We start from the raw sequence: 25172 nt of genomic DNA on the forward strand, positions 1-25172 counted from the left end.
TGAGTACTCTCCCATTTGTACTTAGCGGCAGGAAGAACGGCACATGCACAAACACGCACAAGGTCTCATTAAGTGCAATTTACGCCAATGTTGCCACAACACGGATGCCCGATCACCTCTGCTGTGAAATACAGAGCGATTAAACTATGGTGTCAAAATAGAGCCTAAAGTATTGCGCATCAAAACAGTAAAACTGCGCATCAAAACCCCAAATCTGCGAATCAAAATGCATAAATTGAGAACCAAAACCCACAATTTGCAACCAAAAGCCTTTCCCCAAAGCACAATCCTATTTCTCAGCTGCCGATTTGTTTTCTCGCCATTCTGAAATCCTGTTTTTGAGTTGCAGTTTTATTTTGAAACTGTCTTTTTGAGTTGCGCTTTTATTTTTTGAGTTGCGCTTTTATTTTTTGCGGTTTTGATTCTAAAACCTGTCGACACGTAAAAACAGCGACATGTCAGTCAAGGGGAGGGGAGGCGGGACATCCCTGATATCCAGAAGCTCATTGGCTACCGAATAAGACCGAGTCTTACGTCAACAGACCAGTTTAGAATGTGCCGGTAAGTTTCTCATGTTTTTCATATCTTTTACTATATTAAAATATCAAAATTGTACTTTATTTAACCAGAGGACGCCAGCACATTCAGATGAGGAGCTCCCCCAGTAGCTGCTAGTGAAAAAAGATGTTAGAAAGTTAGATGTTGCATGAAAAACTACCACCATTGTTCTCCTGTGTTAGCATGCTAGCTAGCTCAATGCTAGCGGGGTATCCAGCTCTTCTCATGACTTTTGTGGATTAAACAAAGTACATTTTTTACCACAGTGTCAGGATCGGTCATGTCAACCTGGGAATAATTGTCCGTGAATTGTCACTAGGGTTAATCAAATATGTTATAACCTATAAGGTTTCTCAATATTTTTTCAGGGTTTACAGACAGAGGGAATTATTGAACAGAGAAACAATATTGCTGTGCCATATTATTCAAAATGTATGCGTCTGCACTATGCAGACTGGCAGAAGTCCGGTATTCGAGTGAACCAGAGCAGAGTAAATTGTAGCAGACCAGCAAAAACGTGTTTTATTCCACTTAAAATGATTCCAGTATTAGACATCAATAGAATTATTAGTATATTTAATTGGGTGGTGGTTTTAAAATTGACTATTGCTGTATGTCTGTTGTTTTCTATAAGGGCCGTTGTTATGCATACCATAACAAAAAAGGCAGGAATACTGAGGCAGCTACGATGTGGATGTCTACATCTTCTTTAAGGTAATGAAAAAAAATTTAATCTTAATTTTTCTCTTCTTTTTTTGGTTAATTAACTTTGCTGTTTTTGTTTCTTTCCAGATGCAGGCCCCAAAGACGTCCCAGTGTGATGCAAAGGCTGTCCAGCAGGCTCACAGACATCTCCTGTCAACTGAAAGAGAAGCCTTTAAAATAGTTGTCCATTTCGACCACACTGTCTGCTTCCCATTTCTTAGTGCCTGTACGAAAACAGTGACTTTTCCACCTCAAGTCTTTTAAGGAGTTTTAAAAACAGTTATTTTAATTTCTCTGAATTGTGGTTCAGAATTTCACAGAACCTAATGCACTTGACTCTGTGTTTCAAAGATCTTTGCAAAACCATCAGTCTTTTGTACAAAACACATTCAATGGTCAAACATTAAAAAATGAAGCTTTACAAAATACCAGTGGTGATTATTAGCCATTTATTTTCTTAAGGGGGGCAGTATTTTGTAAGGCAGATGAGATCTGTTCACATTGTTAGTTTTTGTTACATCCTGCTGTGATGACATGCATAGATCAGTACATAAATGTTAATGTCTTGGCCATGGTTTTCTGATGTCCCACAAGGGTTGAACAGGTCTGAGAGGAGAGAGGACAAGCCACAGAGGGAACAACAACTCCAACAGTTTCCTGCTCTGCCTGGTTTAAGTTAGTCTGTCGTCCAATGTCCACAGCATCCTGCACACAAAGAAAAATGTATTTAAGACAGTTAAAATGAGTGTGTGTGTGTATATATTTATATATATATATATACACACGCACACACACACCTTAATTGCTACTCAGTAGCTGCATATTGTGAAAGGTAACTTCCTGTGTTAACCTGCAATCTTTAAGGTTGAGAAAATTATTTTGGAATACAGTTCAGAATCAGAAAAACTTTATTGATCCCACCTGTGGGAAATTTGCTCTGGTACTTCAAATAAAAATTGTGTTTCTTTTATTTATTTATTTTAAATAGGGATTAACTTGATCCCAAACTAGGAAAGGTGTCACTTTCTTGCAGCAATATGTTGCTTTGTTCAATCCATCTGTGTAATCCCTAAGGAAATATTGAAAAACCTTATATATACATGAATGTACTTCTTAAAAAACTATTTGATTAACCATAGTGACAATCCACGGGCAATTATTCCCAGGTTGACATGACCGATCCTGACACTGTGGTAAAAAATGTACTTTGTTTAATCCACAAAAGTCATGAGAAGAGCTGGATACCCCGCTAGCATTGAGCTAGCTAGCATGCTAACACAGGAGAACAATGGTGGTAGTTTTTCATGCAACATCTAACTTTCTAACATCTTTTTTCACTAGCAGCTACTGGGGGAGCTCCTCATCTGAATGTGCTGGCGTCCTCTGGTTAAATAAAGTACAATTTTGATATTTTAATATAGTAAAAGATATGAAAAACATGAGAAACTTACCGGCACATTCTAAACTGGTCTGTTGACGTAAGACTCGGTCTTATTCGGTAGCCAATGAGCTTCTGGATATCAGGGATGTCCCGCCTCCCCTCCCCTTGACTGACATGTCGCTGTTTTTACGTGTCGACAGGTTTTAGAATCAAAACCGCAAAAAATAAAAGCGCAACTCAAAAAATAAAAGCGCAACTCAAAAAGACAGTTTCAAAATAAAACTGCAACTCAAAAACAGGATTTCAGAATGGCGAGAAAACAAATCGGCAGCTGAGAAATAGGATTGTGCTTTGGGGAAAGGCTTTTGGTTGCAAATTGTGGGTTTTGGTTCTCAATTTATGCATTTTGATTCGCAGATTTGGGGTTTTGATGCGCGGTTTTACTGTTTTGATGCGCAATACTTTAGGCTCTATTTTGACACCATATTAAACTCCCAAACTTTTTAAGAACCGGGCGAAAAAAATGCCCAGCGAAGGAGAGACAGCAAATCCTTCATGATGCCGCTCACATTTAATGAGCAGTGAAAGGAATCAGATCCAACTTTGGGCATGTTTATTCTCTGAATTTATTGCCTTTGCATCACTGCACCCCCCTGCCTGGGTTAATCTGCTGTTTGTCGCCTTTTCTGTGCATTTCTTTTTTGGGGGGGGGGGGGGTAAACTCCTTGTTTGTTGGTTCATAATTCCTGAGAGATTTTTCAAGTCATTAGCTTGGAAACAAGGATTTAGATTTAGTCGGCTACATTGATTTTTTTCCCCCTATATTTAGAAAATATGTTTTTAAAATGTTTCTTTTTGTTGTTTTCTTTGATTCTTTAGTTATTATTTTCTATTCGGTTCCCACTTTGTTTTCATCAGGGGTTTTGGGGTTTGCTGGAGCAGGTCTCATGGTGGAATGCAGGATTAATCCAATCATTATTAAGATGATTCATAGTTGATTTAGACTTCAAAAGCTGTGTTTTTATGCTAAACTTGACTGTATCTAAATATTTGTGCATGATTTTTAGTGGCCTTCATTTGAAAGCAGGAGCTTTCCTGGTTTAACCCCTTATATTGTGTTTGTGTCAAAACTGACCTGTTTTCAAGTGTTAAAAACGGGTCAATTTTAACCCGAATGTGATAAGTTACTGCAGTGACTCACCCATATAAGGGTTAATCCATACAAGTGCGGGTTTTGGGTTGTCCGAGCCCGCGGGGGATGTCTTGCAGGCCCCCTTATGGGACGTCATGAAAACGGAACGTCCCATTGTCGTCTGTGCATTGTTAAGTATTTGTAAGAATAATGTAAGTTACACAGACTTGTGGCGCACGGGTGATAGTGCCCTTAGTGCCACACGCCAGTCATAAGTCAGGTGCATGTTCTGGGCCCCTTAGTGGTTGCACACAAATGTCGCACGCACAGGGTGTGCACGTAATATGCAAGTCCACCAATAGGTTGCCTACACAAAGTACACTCTGTCTAATTTCCTCATTTCTAACAGTCAGGTCACAAGCAAAGAGTGTGCACGGAGCACAAACTTATCACTTGAACAGCACTATGGTATGAGGGCAGGATAGTCTCATTATCCAGAAATGCACCAACTCCGATTCACAACTGTAATTTTATGCAAACATGCACTATAAATTTGGAGAAATGCACACTAAAGGTTTCACAAATGCACACAGTCTATGTTCGCCATGACCTGTTGCCTGCAGGGTGCTCATAGAAAATATGCATTCATATTTTCTCTCTACAAACCCACCAAATTTCGTGCGGGTAGCCACTCATAAGGGCAGTTGTGATTAAGGCCTTGATCAACAGCTGTTCATGAAGATGGACTGCCAGCTCTGCCATACAATCCTTTATTTTGTTTTAGGGCTAATTTATAGACGTTTTTCTTTTTTTGGTCTTCTTTGGTCTCCATCTGTTGGAAAATTCCCTGTAAGGCTCTTCCACAGGACCTGTCAATTAAAGGATTTTACCCAAAATCATGCAATAGTTTAGTAAAAGAGAAAACAATGTATGGTTCATAAAATCCCCCCAGTAAAGTAAAGACATTGGAACTAATGTACACATATGGAGCCTATATTCCAATTGTTTGTCTAACAACCAGACCTTATTTCAATTTCTTGTGTTGGATCCTGTTTTAGGGAGAAAGAGCAGGTATTGACCCGAATTCCCCATAACAGAGACAGATATTGCAGAGTGTGGGTTCTCAGCTCTGCTTTGTGTTGAGGCATGATTAAATGAACAGCACAGAAAGTCAGAGTGTATCTTACATACCTTAGAGGAACAATATTAAACTTTTAACTCTCTAAGACATTGTTCCTGCAGACCCACATGTCTATCTTTCTGTGTGTTGGTGGAGGATGCACTATTGATTCCAAGTCCAGTTTTTGGCCACTTGAATAAGATTGAGCAGAATAGAAATCTGTGCTAAAAGATAAAGAGAATAAAAATTATTAGCTTTATTTTCAAGACAAAACACTTTGTCCAGACTAAGCACATTAAAGTGCCAAATGGACGCCGCTCAGACACACTACGCTCTTGAAAATGCCCGGCGAGACTTGCAGATGGAAAACCTGCCCTGCATGTGTTACTTGCTGCGATTATGCCTGGTGAGCGTGAAGCTTCATTGGCTGCCAAACCAAGCCCAAATCATAACTCTTCCACTACCATGTTTTGGGACTTATTTTGAGCTATTTTGCTTTTAACATTTTTTCCAGTAAACGTGTTTATAATCAATAGTTTTAAAGGTGAATTTTATGTCTTTTATGATTGAAAAGTGAGATGGTGACTTTTTATTTCATATGGCCAAACATTTAAGCCAGACTGGAAGGTTTTGTTGTAACCTTGAGCCAATTTTACCCCCACCTTGCAAAATTGCCAGGTATCTTGAATATTTTGAATTTGTATGGAAAATCGCACCCACTGTACTAGACTCCAAATGATCTTTAAATGGCTTTTGAAGCCTTTTCAGATCGCCAAATAATGTTCGTATTTGTAATGTTTTATTTTTTTTTTTACGTGTAAAACCTGAAAACCCATCATTAGTATTTAACAATAACAAAAGACAAATTGTTTTTAAATGCAGTGCAGGCATTTTGCACTTCTGCACAATCACAAAATGTTTCAAAAAAGCCATTTCTTAAAAAGACTGAAGTGGATTTTGTGTCTCCACTGACATATTGACACGGTTCTTGACACTAAAAATAAATCCACAGTCATGTGTCTCTCAAACGAGAGAAAGCGAGCTTCTGCTGCAGCTTCACTCATCCGTGCTCTGCTGTGTTGCAGATGTGCTCTCTACCTCGTTAACCTCGGCCAATGGGAGCTGCCCACACAGCTGTGGAGCAACCCCCCCACCACCACCACCACCACCACCACTGCTTCACCAGACTGCTGCTCTGGCACGAGGAACCCACAGGCGCCGAGCCGACACGCACTGAGAAGCGTGGATCCGCGCAGGCAAAGCGAGCCTGTGTGCACGTGAGCCTGTGAGCACTGCGGTGTCTGATGGGTGTTGTTTGCAGCCGCTGACCAAGTGCAGTCACCTTGATCAAGGCCAGAAATAAAGAAGCTAATTTATTGACTGGCGTTGCTCGGCAGCCTCCTTGACTACATCCAATTACATCTTCTGGGAAGCTTTATAAGTTAAGATCCATTTCTATAAGGTTCACGGGGGATCTGCATTGTGCAGAGCCACAACTACTATCACAACCTGATTTACAGTAACCATAGCAACTACTTGGGACTACGGGGGCTTTAAGGGGAGGGAGGTCAAGGGTTGAGTACTGTTCAGTGGAGAAATCAAATCCATTCTTTGCCAAGACAGCAGCTTTGAAGATGATGTCCAGCAGGAGAGGAGTCTGTGAAGTGAGCTCGGTTTGGGGTTCGAGCTCCTCTGACCCGATGTAAAACCTGCTGTCCGTGCCCCCCCTCTGACGGATTCAGAAGCCCACCTCAAGATGTTTTTTATCCACCAACGTAAATGTCTGGCAACATCAGAGGAGCAGAATTTTTTCTAGGTTACTCGCAGTCGATCAGTTTGTCTGACAATTTGTTGCTTTTGCCTTTTCTCCCTGTTTTACATCAGAAGCGAGCCCACAGGTGGTCGCTTCCTTTACTGTAGCCATGGCAACTGCCCACGGAAAACCATGAGTGTTTGTTAGAGATGAAGAAGAAAAAAAAATCTCTCACTTACCTTTGGAGGGGCACCTTCTTAGGTAAGCGTAGGAGGCTTTGCATTTGCTGTGTTTTGGGCTCTGTCAGACCTATGACTTAAAAAAAAAAAAAAATTCTCAATGTGTGCAGCTCGGCCCAGTTGGGTCACCTCCATATCCCTCAAGGCCAGCCTGCTGAGAGAATGAGCCAACAGAGTGTGTGTGTGTGTGTGTGTGTGTGGGGGGGGGGGGTAATGGGGTAGAGGGGATAGTCCTGGCAAACAGGAGCTTAGCCATCTGCCTGTCAGGGCCGCTTCATTCCAGACCCCTGGCCCGGATTTGCCGACACAGACGGACAGCCTTTAAAAAGGTGTGAGATATGCCTGTGTTGCATCACAGTGACACCGGGGTGGGGGGTGGGGGGCTGCTGCTCTGTCCGGCTACAATTAAAGTGAGAGCCAAGTGAAGATGAAGGGAGGAAGAGAGCAGTGGTGGATGTGAACACACTGAAAGGGGTTACGGCACTGTGCAGGGATCTGTCAGTGCTGATATTTGCAGAAAACATTAAGTAAAGGCTGTGTGGATAACAGATATTAGATGCTGTGACCCATGACCCCCCCCCCCCCCCTCATATGACAGCCGGCGCACCCACACAGCTCCACCAGCTCTCCCCGTCTCTCCTGCAGTTTGTCGTCTTTTTTCGTGCTCCTCCGCCTCGTGTACCATTTTTCCTTTTCTCACTTCTGTCTCTTGAGGATTCCCGCTTAAAGACACAGAGTTTGGAGATGTTCGTTTTTCCGACTCGGCTTCTTTCCATTTCATCATTTCTCTGGTTGACACTTTTTTTCCCCCTCCCCTTCCCTCTTCTTCCTCATCAGTGGCAGCCCCAGCACTAATCCATCGAGATGCAGTGCAGCCTTTTTGCCGGGGTTTCTCTGGAAGTGGATTTGTAAGAGAAACACCAGTAAGCCCCTATCTGCCCCAGCCCTAATGGCAGATTAGAGCCCCGCTGTAGCATTAATTTGACAAACACACAGTGGCGTGGTGGAGCCTCCCTGGCAGGTACAGGAGCGAGGTGGAGCAGAGAGACGAGTATTTTGTCAGGAAAAGCTGGAGCAAAGGTAACTCAAAACAAAACAAAAAAAACTGGAGGAAAAGGGATAAACATATGCTAAACTTAAGCTGCTTAATGTACCACTTGGTAATTCGGTTCACCCCAGGAGAAAACACTGTGTTGATAAAAATGACAAACAACTCCTCTCCTTGCACGGAACACTGCTACGTTGAGACAGCATGACCTTTTCAAAAACGCCGCCTTTTCTCTGCTACTAATGTCCGTTTCAAGCTACGTTTTACGCCGCACTCAGCATGCTCAACTGACCATTTTGAATGATTTGGTGATGTGAACGCAAGTAAATGCCCAATTTGCACTTCCGCGTGTAAAAATCTTGAATTCACGCATAGCTACAAACATTTTCTGTTTTCAGGCTTTACGCCAACCGTTTAAAAATTGATCATGGAGGAGAAATGAATACAATAATTGTTTGGTCTGTGCCAGGTCTTTCATGTATCGGAATAGAGCTGAGATAGAAAAAGCCTAGAGCAAGATCTGTGAGATTTGCAAAGCTCCAACATTTTGCAACAAGCCTCTTTCAACTGTGGGTGGCAGACGTGCACCAGTAAACAGTCAATATTCACCTTTCAGCATTTCCCTTCAGGAGTCGCTGTCACTGACTTGTGCAGGTGGTTTGACAGAGATTTTCATGTCGGATGCCCTTCCTGATACAACCCAGTATTTACCCATGGGTCTTCTCGTGGCTACATATTTGGCAGTGGCGTGAAGGACCCAGACTGGATGAAGTTCATCGCACCCCTTTGGGAATTGAACCCTTTTTTCCCATGTGCATGTCCCGCACTTATCCAGCCGCGCCATGCACTAGTAAACAGTAAAAACAAGAAAAATTAGAAGCCCTTCCTTGCTTGTCCAGTGTGAACACCACAGGCTAAAAGCATGTTTGAGAACATGCTATTAACATGCAAAAAATGTCCAGTGTTCTATTAATTATGATTAGCCTGTGTCATTTTTCCAGGACAAAGTGTCTGCAGAGTGGCAGTAGTTTATTAGAAATTCACCTCTAAGTTCTGGGCAAGCCCGCCCCCCTTCCCCGTTGCTTAAGGTTTTCTGTTTACATTCTCTCCTGCTATCCAACTTGACTTTACCGCTGCAACAAAAATGGCGAGCGATGTTAGAACTATCCAGCCGTACAGTTTTGAGCCAGATGTGGATGCATCAGAATGGAGCAGAGCAGGAAGCTTCTGGTTCTACGTCATAAATACGACCTTTATTTAAAAGAGACAATTTTCGTCTGCTTCTGATTTGCAACATTTTGAATGAAGAAATACTCAGAGATTTAATGTTAGACCTAATTTCCTTAATATATATCATCCATCATTAGAAAAATGCCACAAAACATGTTAAATCCACCAAAAACACAATTTTCCTTTAAGTGGGTCTTTATTGAAAAGTGAAAAAGACTTTCACAATCCTCATTTTGTGCTGCAGAGTCACAACAGCGCCTGAAGCCTCTCCGAATAACATTTCCTGCCGTCATGACACTAATAAGATTAGTTAACCTGAACATTTTCATGAATTCCTCGACTTTAATTGGTGTCTTGTAGCATTTCATGCACTTAAGGGTGCACACCGAGGGCTCACTAAGAGACTGGCACAACAGATTTAATGGGAGGAATTTCAAAATATTTGTCCTCCCAAACCTATGACAAACTCTAAATTTAGCTCAAATACCCACAGCAAAGCAAAAATCCTGCATCTTAAATTTAAAGACACCCAGTCTAGTCATTATCTGCGACTTTGTTTTCCATCTTGATAAACTCATCTCTATTTCAGCCATCAGCTGTAAAGAAAGTGTTTAATTTTAATTTGATTTAGATTACTTTTAATTATTTTTAAGGCACATTTATTCGTTGGTGTTTAGTGTGGTCATCAAATAAATTTATTTCAGAAATCCTAGAAATAGTTTTAGTTAAGCAGCTTTACCGCCACCCACATGTCAATAGCCGTTTTGGGGTTTAGACCTCACCATAGTACGGAAACTGCACTAGTTAGAGTCTCCAGTGACTTATTACTGCCCTCAGAAAAGGGACTACTTTCTATCCTGGTCCTGTTAGACCTCAGTGCAGCCTTTGACACTATCGACAACAGTATTTTACTCCAAAGGTCAGAGCATGACATCGGGTTCTGAGGATCTGCCCTCCAGTGGTTTAAATCCTATTTATCCGATAGGTACCAGTTTGTTAATGTAAATGGACAGTCCTCTCATTGCACTCAAGTTAGCTACGGAGTACCACAGGGCTAAGTTTTAGGACCCATCCTTTTTATGCTTTATGTGCCACTCTTAGGAAACATAATCAGGAAACACAGCATTAATTTTCACTGTTAATAATAATAATAATAATAATAATAATAATAATAATAATAATAATAATAAGTTTTATTTATATGGCGCCTTTCTGGACACTCAAGGTCGCCTCACAAAACAAAAGTATGTAAAAACATAAAAATACAACGATAAAACTCCAAAACGCAAAATAAGTTAATAGTTAAAAACATCAATTGAAATATTATAAGCTGAATGCATGACGAAAAAGGTGAGTTTTGAGATGTTTGGAAAACTGAGAGAGTGAGACCATATTTTGTGGATCAGAGGGGAGGGAGTTCCAGAGTTGTGGGGCAGAGCTACTGAATGCTCTACCCCCCGTGGTAATGAGACGTGGTCGTGGAACAGCCAGAAGAAGGGAGGAAGAGGATCTGAGGGAGCGGGTGGGGGTGGTAACAGTCAGGAGCTCTGAGAGATATGGAGGGGTGAGGTTGTGAAGGGCTTTGAAAGTTAAAATTAGGATTTTGTAAGTGATGTGGGTGAGGGTGAGGTACTGGTAACCAATGAAGCTGCTGTAAGACAGGTGTAATATGGTAAATGGAGGGGGTTTAGGTTATAATTCGAGCAGCTGAGGTTTGAACCAGTTGAAGCTTACGGAGGTTTTTTTGTGGAAGTCCAGAAAGAAGGGAGTTACAGTAATCGATACGGGAGGTGATGAGACTGTGGACTAGGACAGCTGTGGAGACGAGGAATGTTACGCAGATGGAAGTAAGCGGAGCGGGTGATGTTATTGATGTGGGCAGTGAATGAGAGAGTAATGTCAAGGATGACACCCAGACATCAAGACCTGGATGACAATTAATTAGTCTTGGATGATAGCGAGATTATTTAAACCCTTTTGCAGAGCTGCTAACACCCTAACAGCCTGCTGGTCTCGCAGATGATCGGACGGCTGAAAGCGTCAGCCTCCCCGCTCCTGGCATGACACAGGCGGAGGATTGACCCGACCTTCCATGTCAGGTGAGCGGAGATATCAGCAAGCAGGACGAAGGGCTCATTATCGGGTCAGCACCATGAACGCGGCCGGCCCTGCGGCCCACAGCACTCTATATCTCACCTGCTTAAGAGGCACTACAGGTCATGCAGGGCACTAAACCATTTATTTTTGACAATATGTTTCCTGTAAAAAACCTTTAATATTGTAAGGATTTATAATTAGTCATTGTTACATTTTTTTTGTGCTGCAAGCAGTATTTTCTTATAAAACTCACAACTAACTTGGTAACTTAATGCTGAATAATAACACTGCAACTAGAATGGTATGAAACCATGCTAGTCTTTTTTTTATTATTATTATATAGATTTATTTAAAGAGCAAAGATCAGTGTCTCAACCCATGTTGTGGAGCCCAAAATTGTGTTTAATCCCACAGCAGACATGCAAATTCTGGTTGTAAAACGCTTCTCTAAGTAGGAAAAGACTGAGTACAGAGGAGAAACTTCACTGTTGGGATTTTGGATTTGGGACTACGGATATGATATTTCAGTTATATATTACTATCTATTGTTTTTTAATTAAATTGTATTTGTGTCGAAACGTCAGACTAAAAATATTTTACTATGATGGCTTCATAATCTTATATGTTTTTATTGTTTTTAACATGTTTTTGTACCTTTTTTTAATGATGTAGGACAAATTTAAAGAAAAACAAAATTAAAATAGTCTTTCTCAGTATTTCTCAATTCAAATAATTGTGAATCAGGAACAGATAAAATAAATTCGCAAATACAATGGGTAGGTCACAAGCTCCCAGCTCTGCTCTATTCTGATGCATCTACTAGTGCAGTGGCGTCTAACCTTTTTCAGGCTGGTTCAATGTCAGACAATATTTTCATGCACCCGTGGGACGGAGTTTACGTCTAATATTTTTAAGCTTCCATTTCCTGAAAAAAGTTTCCAATTTTAATGCTACTACAAGGAATTTAGTTTAAAAAAATCTGATGGCAAAGATTTAATAAAATAAAGTTGCTAATTTGTAAAAGTTGTTTCTGATTTGTAAAAAAAATTCAATTAAAGCAGAATTACTGTTAATAATACCATTATAACTTTCAGAACTCAACCCAAGTTCAGATCATTTTTAGTTTTTACATAAATCCTGATTCATTATATAATTTTTCAACACAGAGGAACATTTTCTGTGCTAAAGTTTCTTACCAGATGTCTGCCTTATTCTCCCTTGCTGTGGGAAAATTCAAAAATTTAATTTTTACAAATTTCTACGGCATTTGCGGCTGGTTTACACGCAAACTTTGTGATGAAGATTTTCTCTTTAATGACAAAGTGGACGCTGACAACCGGACCTTTAGGATATGATGAATAAATCAATCAAAACTGAATTACACAACTGATGTAAACTGTTATTTTCTAAATATGATAATAAATATGAATCCTGCGTGTCTGAAACTTCATTATCTGCTTGTGTGAAACATTCAAGAATCAGTTGCACATATCACGCAGAGCGGAGCAGCTTCTGTTACATGGAAACAACGGTCTCAATAAATATATGGAGGAAGACTCCTGGCTTTGTCTGTAGATAGCAGCTTTATATTTCTTTAAAGTTGAAGACCCTTATTCGGTGTCCTCACTGGTTCTTTTCTCCCCAAAAGACACTTTCCTAGTATGTTCTTTTTTTTAGTTTTATTTGCTTTCAGCTTTGGGCTACTAATTTAGCGATCCAAGCAGCTGCTTAAAGTCACGTGACGCATCAAGACTGATGGGTCAGTGAGAACTGTGAGGAAACGGTATTTAACTCCTGAAGTGGCTGCAAGTTTTATTGATGTTTTTAAGCAAACTCCTGCTCAGATTTTACCTGCACCCTGTGATTTTATTGTTGATCATTTTAATAACAGACTTCGGTCTTCCATAGATGCAGTGGCTCCACTCAAAACAAAAACATTAAAAGCCACTCCTAAAATCCCATGGAAGACTGACGACATTAAGGGTCTGAAGCAGAACTGCAGGAGAGCAGAGAGGAGATACAGGAAGACGAAATTAATAATTCACAAAGACATTTTTAAAGAACAACTCAAAATCTACAATAACTCAGTTAAACGGGCCAGAACCTCCTATTTTTCAAAAATCATTTCAGAAAATAAAAACAACCCCAAATTTCTTTTTAAAACAATTGATATTTTAATAAACAAAGACTTCAACAAGTCCTCCATGCCATCATCTAATGCTGCATGTGAGGACTTTGCAGACCACTTCATGGGTAAAATCAAAAAGATCAAACATTTCATCGATGCAGTACACTGATCTTAACAGACCTCCAGCATTGTCTTTACCAGAAGAAACACTGGGGAGTTTTGTCCTGGTTGATGCAGAGATGCTTGGTCGAGTTGTATCCCAAGTAATCACTACAACCTGCCTTTTAGATCCCATTCCCACTTCACTTTCTAAAACATTTTATGGATTCTTTGAGTCAGAGCTTTTAAATATAGTAAATTGCTCTCTTCAGACGGGGGTCTTCCCCTCTGCCTGTAAGACGGCGGTGGTGAGGCCCCTTCTGAAGAAGAGTCAATTAGATCCAAAAAATCTGGATAACTATAGACCCGTATCCAACTTACCATTTTTAAGTAAAATAATAGAAAAAAGTGTCGCTACTCAACTGCATGAGTTTTTAAATGCCCAAAAAATTTTAGAAAAATATCAGTCTGGTTTTAGGAAAAGCCACAGTACAGAGACGGCTCTTTTAAAGATCGTTAATGATCTTAGATTAAACTACGACTCACAGAAACTTTCTGTTCTGGTGCTACTGGATCTTAGTGCCGCTTTTGATACAGTAGATCACCAGATTTTATTAGACAGACTTAGTAGTCTAGTGGGCCTTTCTGGAAATGTTCTTAAGTGGTTTTACTCTTACCTGACAGATCGACACTTTTATGTAAGTATGGATATGTGCTCTTCAGGAATCCACGAAATAAGCTGTGGGGTTCCCCAAGGGTCAATTTTAGGGCCAATACTTTTTAATTTATATATGTTGCCTCTTGGAGAGGTCATCAGGAGACATGGCGTTGACTTTCACAGCTATGCTGATGATACACAGCTTTACATCGCCGTGTCTCCTGATGACCTTGAACCGGTTAACACTCTTTTAAACTGCATTTTAGATATAAAGTTGTGGATGGCAGAAAATTTCTTAAAGCTCAACCAGGACAAAACTGAAGTTTTAATCATCGGTTCTGAAGACAAGAGAGAGATGATTTTACCACATCTTCATAATTTTAAACCTTCTCAATGTGTGAGAAACCTGGGCGTACTTTTTGACTCTGAGCTAAATTTTATCCCACACATTAAAAATGTCGTTAAGACAGGATTTTATCATCTCAAAAACATTGCCAGAGTCCGCCCGTTCCTCTCTCTTGCCAGCACAGAAGTGCTAATGCATGCTTTTATTTTCAGTCGTTTAGATTACTGTAATGCCCTTCTCTCTGGTTTACCCAAAAAGTCTCTTTCAAACTTACAACTTCTACAGAACTCAGCGGCACGAGTTCTGACGAGGACCAGAGGGCGGGAACACATTACACCGGTTTTAAAATCGCTGCATTGGCTCCCTGTGCGTTTCAGGATTGATTTTAAAATTCTTTTAATGGTTTATAAATGTTTTTATGGTCTTGGGCCTTCTTATTTAAATGATATTCTTTTAAAATATGAGCCCTCGCGGACCTTGAGGTCTTCCGGTACTGGCCTCTTAGTTGTTCCCAAGGTGAGGACCAAAACTTATGGTGAGGCTTCGTTCTGCCATTATGGTCCTCGCCTGTGGAACGGCCTTCCGGAGAGACTCAGGGCCGCAGAGACAGTAGAGGTTTTTAAGAAGAGGCTCAAGACCCACCTTTTTAATTTAGCTTTTAGTTGATTTTAACTGCTAATTTATTCTATTAGTTTTAGTATAGGCTATTTTATTTATGTATTTATTTTAATTTTATGCATCTTATTTTCAATTTTATGTTTTTTCTTTTTTATGTTTTTAATTTTAGCATCTTATGATTTTAGCCCCAGTGTTTCTTGAGGGGATCTTTTCCTCCAGGGACTGCCGGCTTGGTCAGCGGTTGTTGCTGCAGTTGTGTGAGGGGGACCCCGGTGTTGTTCCGGTCTGGGTGGGCACTGTGGCGATGTTCCGGTGGCCGGGCTGGCTCCTGGTATGAAAGGATTCCCAGATACTGTTTCCTCACAGCAGAGCTAAGCCATACTTGTTTATTTATTTATTTATTTATTTATTCTTTTACAGTTACATAGTCATATTTCATTGTACGTGGGAGCCATGGGTCATGTGGTTTAATGGAGGGGAGTGGGAAGGGTGAAGGGTGGGTTGGGGTTTTTATTGTAATGTTGTGTGTTTACTGTTTTTAGTGTTAAAGCGCTTCGAGCTGCACAAAGTGCATGAGAAGCGCTATTTTATAAATAAAGTTTGATTTGATTTGATTTGATTTGATGGATGGGGTTAAGAAAATCTGGTAGTTTTCCAAAATAAAACTTCTGTCAGTATCAGAAAATAAACAAAACAGGAATAATCTAATTTAGACTATACACTTTTTTCTGTCTGCCACCCGCTACCAAGTGGCACACAGACCAGGAGGTTGAGGACCACTGAAATAGTAGACGATTAGATCCAGGTACGTCTTTTTTTTCGAGTTTTTGAGAGGGTGTTAGCTAATGCTAATGAGTGTAAACCGAGCTACAGTCCCACAACTGAGATGTGAATTTCTAATGAACCACTGCTGCTGTGCAGAAACTATGTCCTCTAAAATGACACAGGTTATTGTTTTAGCTAAAAATGGCATAATCATAATTAAAAGACCACTGGGAACACTTTTATAACAGATCAATAGATGATTGGAGTAGGCATTTACCAAAAGATGGTACTATGACTGTGCTTTTTGACTCATGCATTAGATCATTTGGTTCCCAGTACAGCTGCAAAGCAAAATATAGGGACTGGGTTTTTCCAAGTAATTACATAGCCTCAGAGCAGCAGCTGATGGTTAAAGGTGACTTTTGTCATTAAATACACAAGAGTGATCACTCAGTGCTTGAAGTACTGCCTCTGGCTATCAATGTCATCAATGAAATAGAACGTCAGTGACTCAGCTTTTACTTTTTGAAGGAACTCCATGACTGAAACTCCCATAAGTCTGCTGCAGACGATCAGACAACATCAGACGTCAACTGTCCATCATAGAAGCACAGACAGATACCAAAACAAAGCTTAGAGGACAGAAGAGGGAGGAGCAGAGAGGAGCATTCTATTCTATTAGCGGCAGCTTGGCTTATCCTGGTGAAAACAACAAAGTAATGAACCCCCCTATCTACCTGAACCGGATTCTGCTTTCCATTTTAAATTTGCTACCTCATCACTGGGTGTATAAACATTTATCCTAAAAGAATAAGAAAAAACTTTAATGACCTCTAGTACATTTAAGGCTTCTGGTGCCAAGACTGACCCAAAGCTGAATCAAAATTTAATTAGCAAGGACTGTAACATTTTTCAGAAATGTTAAATGATTGCCCAGCCTGTTACTCTTAGCCCAAGATCCACACTTCAGACTGCAACAAAATCTACTGAAAAGAACCCAGAAAAAAGGATCTGATGATACATGGAATGTTCACTTTTCTTTGCAATCTCGCCGTGAAACATGGAAACAGATGAGATACCGAGGACCTCAGGGTCTCTGAGTACGCATGTCACGGTCAAAGTTTGGCTGAGCCTTACTATATGTAAAGAAATCCAGTTAACATAACAGCATGTGATTGTCTGGACACACCAGATCCAGGTAATCTGGGCCAGATGTTGGACTTTCGGCTCGAAAGTAGAATTAAAAAAAGAAAATATTCAGAGCCCTGTTTAGTGGCCTCATGGGGGATGTTGGTTTGAATCCACAATCACAATAGAATATAATGTTAAAAACAGGTTTCTAGAAACCTTGTTATCTTTTTTTTGCCACTCTGCCCAAATTCAATATGAGGACAACTGTCCTGTAGAGACTTTTCCTGACCGTTTTCTTATACCTTACTTTATAGATAAAATTATTTGAGATTATTTATCTTTGAAGTTGCCTTCAAGCAGGAGCGTGGTCCAATGACCGACACATTTAAAGTCAAATCTTGAGCCTGGAATAGTCTATCTGGTTGTATTACATCAACTCTTCTAAGAAAAGCTGTTAGAAATCTGCAGCTCATTCATCACGCTACTGCTAGAGTCTTAACCAAAACCATTAGAACCAATGACATTCTTCTTGTTCTCAAGTCCAAACACCACGCCACCAGTTTAAGATAGAATTTGGTGTTTTTTTCAGATTTTCTCCAACTTTGTTCCTTTCTAATGCCTTTATTTAAAAAATCCACTCATATACTTGTGTTTTTATGTATTTCTCCTGCTTTCTGCCAAATGTGCTGCCACTCTGTATATCATACATACCTGTGTGAAGGAAAGCTCCTGAACAAATTACCCCGTCTCGTCTGTCACTTATAGCTAACTGTTAGTAAGTTGGAACAAAATGGCAACAGTTCACAAAAAAAAGCTTCAAATTTTAGCACTAACTTATACTAACAAATGTGACTGACAGGAGCCCATAAATAGATGGCAAGATGGGGAAAACTAGGTTTCACTGTTCTGTTTGATTAATAATGACAATAAAATGTGCACAAGTGGCTTTTGCACATTTTCTCTGGTGATGTCTGTTGCCACAGCAGTTATCCATCAGTGAGTGTCATCCGCTGGACCACAAGTGTCTGCAGAAGTAACGCGCATGATGACAAACACACACACATTTGGAAACACAGACATTTCAATGTTCTGGGGGCAGCCTTTTCAGGGAACGAACAAAGAGATCAATGGATTTCCACAAAAGAGGCCCAATTTAGACATCTCTAACAAAGCTCTCCATCTTCCTCCCTCCTCACTGTCTCGCTCTCTGTTGCACACACATTCACACATTTGCATGCTCTTTGAGGAAGTAGCGGTTGTCATCCCGAAGCCCAAGCTGTGAAAAAAGGGGATTGTGGAGGCTGTAGCGTCTGCGGTGGCGAATCTGGTGGGAAGCATGTAGAAACAGAGGTGTGTATGGGTGAGAAAGGTCCCCTGGAGAAGCTTAAGTCCATCCTGTTTTTGTCTAGCTTTGATCTCACTCTGAAGCCGCACACCCGTAAGCTCATGCTGTAGTTTTTATTAGGGACCAGCTCTCCCCCCTTTGCTCTGCTGTCAGCTCTGTCAACACTTTTTATGTTATTTTGGAGCGCAAATTAGCAATTCAAATAACGGCTATTTGGACATGCTCACAAGGCTTACCCCCCCATTGGTATTCCAGGCAGTTTGACAATATTTTTGTTAAGACCCATTTCCCACTAATGCAACTGTAGCAACGGGGGAGAGAAAGGAGCTGGGGGAGAAAGCAGAGCACAGTGGGTGGAGGGAGGCGGCATATGCTGTGAGAGCTAGTGTGGGTGTTGAAGGTCACTCAGAAGACAGAGGGACCCTCACCACTTCGTGTGTTCTGGATCCAAGGCTAATGAGGATAATGACAGTTATCAGAACCATGTGGTTGCAGCTCGCGCTAAAGGGTTTACATTTGTCCAGAGCTCTTTTCAAAATATTGCCACCACATCAATAAAGCATGAATATCTTAGCATCTATTGCTGAAATCTACATCTCCTGTGTCCAGTTGTTTTTTTTTTGTGATAAAATCTGACTTTTTTAAAATAGTTAGAATTTGACCTAAATAATGCGAACAGTAGAGGTAGCGTGAAAGGTGTAATGCTACATTCACAATGGGGCATGTGACATGCATTCAAGAACCTATACTGTTCACACTTGACTGTTGCTACGCGATACTAGTGCATGTCTACCTCCTACAGCTGGAAGAATCTTGGTACAAAATGTCGAAGCGGTGCAAACGAGGCAAACCTTGCTTTAGACTTTTTATTGATCTATTCCAATATATAAAAGACTTGGTGACGCATGATTCTGGCCGGGCACAACCACAATATTCATTTCTGCCAACAGTTGGCTTTTCCGTGAATTAATAATAATATTAATAAAAATAATGGATTAGATTTATCTGCGCTTTTTTTTTGTGCTCAAAGCGCTTACAATGTGTCCATTATTCGTTCACTCCACATTCATACTTGGTGATGGTAACTACGAATGTGGCCTCAGCTTCCCTGGGGCAGACTGACAGAGGCGTGGCTGCCAGTTTGCGCCTACAGCCCCTCTGACCATCACCGGGACATTCATACATATTCACACACCAGTGGGACCACATTGGAGGTAGGAAGGGTGAAGTGTCTTGGCCAAGGAGACGACAGCTGGCGGGGATCGAAACGGCGACCATTCGATCATCATCATGATTAGATTTAGTTGTGTTTTTCCTGCAATGCTATTGATATTTATTCTTTATTTGCTGATTATGTTGACTCTAGGAATTTCTGTGCCCAATATCCAAAATTTTCTAAATTAAATGATTTTATCTATAAATAATAGAGAAATTGTCATGGTGCCTCTGTCATTCTCCTCCCCCTCCCCCCAGTCACTCCGTGCCTGACGCAACCAGCTGAAGCTACTCACCTCATCAGCCTGCAGCCTCTTAAGGAGATCCAGGACCAGTATTCGACGCCAGTTTCGTTGTACTCCTATGGTGCTTAGTCTTGCCTCCTCATGTTATGTCCATGCCTGTTTACCCTCAAGCTAACTCCTTATCTGTTTGCCTGCCTTCAGGAAATCCCACCACTAGAGCTTACCTGGTTGCCGTCCTTCATCCGTGCTCCTAGCCCTAGCCTCGCATCCTGCTCAGACTTCGTCATGCGGTTGCGGCCATCAAAACCCTCCAGCCACATCACCTTGCCGTCTCAGGAACTCTGAACTTCCATCTTGACTATAATCCAACCTTGAACTGTTAATTAAATCCATTATACTTACCTTACGGTTTTCCTGAGTTTCCTTCCGGGTTCCAGCATTTGGGTCTGCCAAGTCTCGCATGATCATGACAGAAATGTTTTGAACATATGTACTTGGGGGGTTTCTGTTGAAGGCTTACAGAAGTAAGTACCCTTTCGTCACAATTAACCTCATTGCCTCTCCAGTCTTGGTGGACGTTTGCTGGTCTTCTCAAGACTTTGCTTTTATTTTTTTGTACTTTGTTGGGAACCAAGCTCCCATTTCCTTTTTTAAGACTAAAAATTTTGCACTGAATTATGACTATCATCCTTTATTATTATACCCATGGCCGGCCCTCCCTATACGCGAATTACGCAGCCGCGTAGGGCCCCCGTCACCACCAGGGCCCCGAAGTGGCGAAAAAATAAAATTAAAAAAAGACCCAAATCTGGCAACCTTTTTCATAGCTGTGAATGTTGTGCAAAAGAATGTTGCCTGCACTTTTGTTATCCCCCCGTCAACACACCTGAACCAATCTGGCAACCCAAATAATGACGTTACGCCACTCTCAGCAACGATTGGTCAACATCACTGTATCTGAGCCTGGCACAGTGTGCATTTACGAGCGCATTTTGTTTCAATAAAGTTGAGAAAAGAAAAAAAACGAGCACATTTTGTCACGCTGATCAAAGCGACAACAAGAGCACTTCATGCCACATAGACTTTAACCATCAGGAGCTGAAAAAAGATGAACAACTTCAGCATCAATCACCAGGTAAGTTTGGAGGATGATGGGGCCATATTTTTTACATTATCCAGTATTTCTGTGCATTCGCAATTTACTAATTGATCCGAAGTTCGGTAAAGTTAGAAAGACAGGTGAAGTTTAGTTTGCACATAAACGACCCCGTTTGTCGTAATTTCCAATGGAAAACTCTAAAATAATTCTGATACCCAAGTTTCCTGGATGAGGTCAGACAGGACCTTCCAAAACGGCGAAGAGAGGAGCAAATAATGACAACGGTGATGGCTGATAAATGTTTTAACTGACGTTATCGTATTGTTTAATTGTTTTGCTAACACATATTTAGTGCGTTCTGCATTTTCCGGTTTATGTCAGTATAGAAACTGCTGTTTATCTGTTATAGACAGTCTGGTAGTCTGACTTTTTCAACAATGTGTCTTAAAATCTTGCATTGGCATGAAATATGGAGAATCAAAACTGCCAAATACATAGGAAATAAAGGTTCTAATTTATTAATGACAAATAAAATAAATGTACTCATTTTAAAATTATGAACATACAAAATAATAGAATAAGAAGTGTATAAATGCTTATATTTCCATTTATACTCAAATTATTATTCACATTTATTATTTATAAATAGGTACATTTCTTTCTTATTTGTATTTTGAGGTTTTGGTTTTACATAATGAGGATGTTTTGCACAGTTCCGTGTCAGCCAACATTTTCTTCTGCTCTCAAAAAGTATCAAAAAGTATTGGAGGAGGTGCAGCATCCACATCCCTTCATGTGGCATGTAAAGTAATTTAAAAAACAGTGTCTGCATAACCCCTTTTTTTCCATAAACAGCGGCTGAAGAGTATGGAACCCCAAACTGTTCATAATTAAATAAATAAATATGATCTTGTGCAAATATATAATCAAACAATCTATTTCTCATAAATATATAAAAAGATCATGACATTGTGAAAAACCTGCAAACAGATTTTAACTGAACCACTAAACTATTAGTAGTAATCTGCTATAGTTATTTTATTAACTTCATCATTAATTATTGTATAATAATTCTTGTTTTTTAGCTGCAGAAGAAACTCCTGTCACCACATCTTCTGTTGAAAGGGAAAACGTTGATGTTGCTGCTGGTAAGTTCAAATCTACCCAATATGGAACCCAAATCAAACTTATTGTTTCATTATTACTTAAAAGGACAGTCATACATTTGTGCACACACACACAACAGTGAAGGCACTTCTTTCCAACATTCTGCACTAGATATATCTCATTTATATTACAACAACAGTTGCGTTTTGTTGGTGCTGCTGATCAGTTAGAGGGCCCACAAATTAAATTTCGCTTAGGGCCCCCAGAAGACCAGGGCCGGCCCTGATTATACCAATCATCCTTTACAAGCATTTTTCTTTTCTAAAAGTTTTCCTTTGCCACCTTTTTAAATTTCAGCAATACTCTCAAATTTAAAGCCTGCCTTACTGATTTGGTGTAATTTACAACAATGAAAAGGAAAAATTAAACTTCTTTTCATCATTCCAAACAACAGCTCCCTTTTTTCCCCTCTCTTAGCCTGGTGCTCCTACATTTAAAGCTCTTATAGCTCCTTTTTTTCCCTGCATTGTGCATTTTTAAACATGGATCAAAGAGTTTTAAGAACTCGGATAATGAAACATAACTTTCAATTACAATAAAATGATTCTGTTGGATTTCTTTCCGTGGTCTTTTTTATGTATAATATTTATTAGCTTTTTGACTTTTATTTAAACATTTCAAACAAACTGCAGATTTTTTTTAACATTTTCGTTTAAAAAAACTCAGAAAAAAGTAGCTGTTACAAAAGTATCCTTTTGTAATTTTAACTGCAAAAAAATCTACTAATAAATACAAAACTGTGTATTGTAGAGAGAAACATAGGTAATTTCATTTATTCTATTCTATTTTTAGCTAAGTTAAAAACCAAAGTGGAAGACATCTAGTTAGAAACTTGGACCAAATGTCAAAAAATGAAAAAATATCTAAATCAATGAACTGAAATCAACATAAAACAAATCAAACATAACAGGAAGACAGACTATTGGCGTAACATGTAAGTCAACATGGAGGGTAATCAATAAAAACAAAACACCTGAGCTGATTGCTAACTCGATGCAGGTGTGAGAATGACAGATAAAGATGACAGCATGAATACAACACAAACAATGAAAACAAAGGATAACGCAAGTAAAACAACTCGTTACAGTTAAACAGACAAAAAACCAAACCAAACCAAACCATAAAAAAACTAAAAATAATAATAAATAATAGAAATAAAAGAAAAAAAAGAAAATTTGAAAAAATAAAATGAACAAATAAGAATAATAGATAACACAAAATAGATTAATAATTAAATTAAAAAAAATCTAATTTGAATTTAATGTAAATTAAAATAACTACATTTTAAATTAAAAATGTTGTTATTTATTATTTAAAATAATAAAAAATAATAAAATAAAATAATAAAAAGTTAGCAAACCAAAGTTTTTGCTTGATGTCACTCTAGATTGTGTTCTTACAATGTTCCCTCATTTATTACGGGGGGTTCGTTCTAAAAAATATCTGTGATAGGTGAAATAGTAGTGTTACAGATGTTTTAAGGGTGTAAAAATCCTCCCTACACGCTTTATACACTTTTCTCAAACGGACATGAATGTTTTCACAATTTGTTTTAAAAGTTCAGACCTACATAGAAAAATATTCAGTATTATACCATAGATCTGCTCCTGGTGGAAGATTTATGTAGATTTGTCGAGTTGAACACATTCATCAGATGCAGCACGGAGGAGATTGATTGACAAGGTCAACAGCTAATCAGGATGCAGAACACAGTGCACCGTCAATAAAGATAACAAAAGAACAGCAAAAAAAAAAAGCATGTAAAATTACACAGAAAAAAAGTCTGCATAACAGTGAGGAGAGTGACACAGCAAAGGGACCGCTGTACACAAATGATGTGCTGCTTGTTTAATACCAAATTTGGGTTAACATTTACTTTGTGTCAATTATTGTTTATAAGCATGCTGAAATTTTAGTAATAGTCTGAATACATAATGTTCTGAAGAATACTATCATGGGCTCCTCTGTGGTGTAGTGGTCAGCACTCTTGCCTCACATTGAAAGACGGCCCTGGTTTGAATCGCGTCTGGGTCCTTTCTGTCTGCACGTTCTCCTATTGCATGAATGGGTTCTCTTCAGGCAATCTGGCTTCCAACCACAATCTAAAAATATTCCTCAAAGGTTAATTGGTATCTCATAATTGTCCCGAGGGTTGTCTGAATTCCCTCCCCATATATTACAATACAGTTTGCCATTTTGTCAGGGTGTCCAAATCTACAATTCCAAAATCAAGTGCCCTGGGAATTTCCCAGAAGTCTTTGCAGAAAACTAGTGTACCTGGATGCTCACTAGATTGGCAAATACAGACCAAGATTTGTCATTTGAAACAAGCTATTTAAATTAATTTTTTATGAATTATCCTGAGTGCCCTGCGACAGGCTGGCAACCTGAACAGAGCGTACCCCACCTTTGCCCAACAGTAACCAGGACAGGCTCCAGTGACCCCATGACCTCGACAGGGATGTAGCGGCTTAAGAAAATGGATGTATGGATGAATTATCCAAGTTTTCATTATCAAAACACAGTGTATTCATAAACAGTCTTAGTAAAATGCTTGTCTTTGTTGGGTTTTTGGTTTGGCAAATATTTGACTTAACAAAAAAAAGTAGGGAGCATTAGCTGAATTGTGTTAAAAGTCCAGGGGGATAGTCTGGCGTTAAAACGTTTTAGGGGTTAGGGAGGAGGAATGGATGAAGACTTTACCATGTAAACACTTTTTTCCCATTAGTTTATCTGGAATAAGTTTATTTTTGGGATAAGAAATGTAAGATTTTGCAATTTTATCAAGAAAATTCTAACATGTAGACACCTCATTTGCAATGACAAGCCTCAAAGTATGCAGAAGAGTACAAAGTATTTTGAACACCTTTGTAACTCATCATCTGGTAGAGTTTGTTGAATGACATTGTTTTTTTCAGTCTGTATCTTTGCTCTTTGTAAACTTGTTTGGCTAATCCAATCAGAAATGCCAGGCAGATGGGCTTCATGCCTGGAGCTTGTAAAAAAAAAAAAACTAAACTAAAGCCTGTTTATTTGTTTTAACTTCAAATATAGCTCAAATACTAACAAAACCCGTTAGGGGATTTAAAAAAA

At 39.6% G+C, this 25172-nt stretch overlaps 3 long non-coding RNA genes across 5 annotated transcripts; 2 read left to right on the forward strand and 1 right to left on the reverse strand.

Annotated features, from left to right (window-relative positions):
• Positions 1–523: 523 nt before the first annotated feature.
• On the forward strand, positions 524–1689 carry LOC111949106. Of its 2 annotated transcripts, XR_002875150.1 has the most exons (3): positions 524–561; positions 1193–1272; positions 1351–1689. It is a non-coding gene; the product is annotated as an uncharacterized LOC111949106 (long non-coding RNA). The 2 variants fall into 2 exon arrangements; XR_002875149.1 differs by lacking the exon at positions 524–561 and having other exon boundaries at positions 924–1272.
• On the reverse strand, positions 1309–2768 carry LOC111949107. Of its 2 annotated transcripts, none has more exons than XR_002875151.1 (2): positions 2061–2469; positions 1309–1968 (listed from the first exon to the last, which is right to left on the reverse strand). It is a non-coding gene; the product is annotated as an uncharacterized LOC111949107 (long non-coding RNA). The 2 variants fall into 2 exon arrangements; XR_002875152.1 differs by lacking the exon at positions 2061–2469 and adding an exon at positions 2715–2768 and having other exon boundaries at positions 1692–1968.
• Positions 2769–10639: 7871 nt separating this feature from the next.
• LOC110016844 lies at positions 10640–20291 on the forward strand. The gene is made up of 3 exons (XR_002292165.2): positions 10640–11265; positions 19827–19934; positions 20015–20291. It is a non-coding gene; the product is annotated as an uncharacterized LOC110016844 (long non-coding RNA).
• The last annotated feature ends 4881 nt before the right edge of the window (positions 20292–25172 follow it).

Source organism: Oryzias latipes, chromosome 17 (assembly GCF_002234675.1).
Source record: "Oryzias latipes chromosome 17, ASM223467v1".
NCBI lineage: Eukaryota > Metazoa > Chordata > Actinopteri > Beloniformes > Adrianichthyidae > Oryzias > Oryzias latipes.